Consider the following 2,660-nt stretch of genomic DNA (forward strand, 5'->3'; position numbering starts at 1 on the left):
GGGGCTTGTGATGTGAGAAATGTCCTCAGGTGTGCATGGAGAGGGGGAGAGGAGCAACTTCTTTTACATGTATGCTGTAGGTTGGCCAATATGGAATTAGGTTTTTTATGGAGTTCTTTTCTTCAGTGGATTTTTATGCCACTTTTACTACTTGGCTTATTCTGTTTTTAAGATATTATTTTCTTCAGTATTTTTTATGCCTACTTTATCAAGCTTGTGACTATATTTTCATGATTTTCTTCTTTCTCAGTTCTTTTCTCAGTTTTTCCTCAAACTCTTAAAAAAACAATTATATCCATTTTGAGCTCTTGTGGGAATTATTTTTGGTCCTGAAACCAATTCCTATTTTTCTTTGAGTCTTTGAATATAGTTATTTTGCTCTCTTCTAAGTTTTGATATTCCTTGACATTACACTTGCTGCCTGGCCTTGCTGAATGCCCCTGCAATCTTCTGCTGTTCCCCCTCCTGCTCCTGCTCTCTCTGCAGCCATGGCCTGGGTGCTGAAGATGGACGAGGCTGTGGAGATAGGTCTGGTGCATGACTTGGATGCCAGCCTACATCGGCCAGGAGCTGGGTGCCGGCACCTACGATGCAAGTGATGTGTTGGCACTACCCATTTTCAAGGAGGAAGAGTCTGGCCTTCCATTGGATGGAAACCCCAAACAGCCACCCTTCCAGTATGTGCTGTGTGCTGGGACATCCCCGGCTGTTAAACTGTACGACGAGAGTCTCGCTTACCTGAACCAAGTCAATCCTATGAAATCCGGATGCTGGACAACTGGAAGGTGGGAGATGTGCCTGAGATCAGTGGAAAGTTGGTGAAGAGCATCATCAGAGTTATGTTCCATGAAGGACGACTTCAGTACACCGAGCACCAGCAGCTGGAGGGCTGGAAGTGGAGTCACCCGGGGACCGACTTCTTGATCTCCATATTCCAATATCTGTTGGAGTCATTGACATAAGGACAAATCCAGGCCAGTTAAATGCAGTTGAGTTTCTCTGGGACCCTGCAAAACACACATCTGTTTTTATTCAGGTCCCCTGCATCAGCACAGAGTTTACCCCACGGAAGCACGGGGGTGAGAAGGGGGTTCCTTTTAGAGTCCAGGTTGACACTTTTAAACAGAATGAAAATGGCAACTACACGGATCACCTGCACTCAGCCAGCTGCCAGATCAAAGTTTTTAAGCCTAAAGGAGCAGATCGAAAACAGAAAACAGACCGAGAAAAGATGGAGAAGAGGACGGCCCACGAGAAGGAAAAGTACCAGCCTTCATATGACACCACCATCCTCAGTGAGTGTTCCCCGTGGCCTGTCACAAGTGCAGCCAAAGCCAATGACATCCCTGGTCCTGCTCTCACTTTCACCTCTGCTCAGCACAGCACCTACAGCGTCCCTGAGAGCAATTCTTCCTCCCCAAATCACAAAGGAGACGGCACTTGTCTAGGCATCAATGAACAATTACAATCATCAGTAACCATCTAGGAAACCCAGCAGTGGCTGCTTCTGCAGAGGTTCATCTCCTACATGAGGCTCTTCACCAATTTCTCATGTGCAGATTTATTAAAATCGACAAAAGAGGACCTCATACAAATCTGTGGCCCAGCTGATGCCATTCGGCTCTACAATTCCCTGAGATTTAGGACAATTAGACTCTGTAGGACTATCTACGTCTGCCAGGAGCAGCCCAGGGGTCCAGGGCTGGAAAGGCAGCCAAAAGCAGGCCATGGAGATCATAGTAGCAATGGTGAGGTCTAAGGCTTTCCACATGCTTCTGCCTTCATGTTTGTCAGGGGGCAGAAAATTGAATCAAGAAACTAAAAAAAAGAACAAGGTAAAATGACTACCCACTCAGAAGAGATCTCAAAGAATTTTCCCGATGTGCCTTGCCAGCAGAGCTAAATACCCAAAAGGAATCAAGGACTGCCTTCAAAAACTTAAAAAAAAAAAAGAAATTTTAGGATTTTCATGCTACTATTCTAGAGCTTCTTCTGTAGTTCTTTAAATTTTTAGTACTTTCAAGGTGGTATGATTTTTTAATGTAATTTTATTCTTCCCATCCCAAATAAATGTAAAAGCAATTTCCAACAATTTTCAAAGAATTTTTAGTTTTGGATTTTCTATCTTTTACTCTCCCCACTTCTTTACTGAGATAGTAAGCAATCTCATACAGATTTTACATGTGCAATCATTTAAAACATTTTCCCACATTAATCTTTTTGTGGAAGGAAACTCAAACAAAAAAAAATTAAGAATGTGAAAAAAGTTTTCTTTTCACTGAATTCAGACTCCATCAATTCTTTATCCAAAAGTAGATGACAATTGACAAAATCATGAATCCTTTGTGATTATTTTGGATCATTGTATTGCTGAAAATAGCTAAATTAATAATTAGACAGTATTCTTATCACTCTACAATATCTGTCTGATTCTGCTTATTTTACTCTGCTTCAGTTCATGTAAGTCTTTCAAGGTTTTTCTGAGCTCTTGCTCATCATTTCTTATGGCACAATAGTATTTCATTATAATAATATATTATACCTTACTTAACCATTCCCCAATTAATGGAAATCTACTCATTTTCCAATTCTTTACCCCACTAAAATAGTTGCTTTAAATTTTTTGTGCATATAGGTCTTCTTCTTGCTCTTTATTCTTT

General features: G+C 41.2%; 1 pseudogene; it reads left to right on the forward strand.

Annotated features, from left to right (window-relative positions):
* The first annotated feature begins 285 nt into the window (after positions 1-285).
* Positions 286-1,759, forward strand: LOC100022861 (upstream-binding protein 1-like; annotated as a pseudogene).
* The last annotated feature ends 901 nt before the right edge of the window (positions 1,760-2,660 follow it).

The sequence above is a fragment of the Monodelphis domestica genome, chromosome 7 (genome assembly GCF_027887165.1).
Source record: "Monodelphis domestica isolate mMonDom1 chromosome 7, mMonDom1.pri, whole genome shotgun sequence".
Taxonomy (NCBI): Eukaryota; Metazoa; Chordata; class Mammalia; order Didelphimorphia; family Didelphidae; genus Monodelphis; species Monodelphis domestica.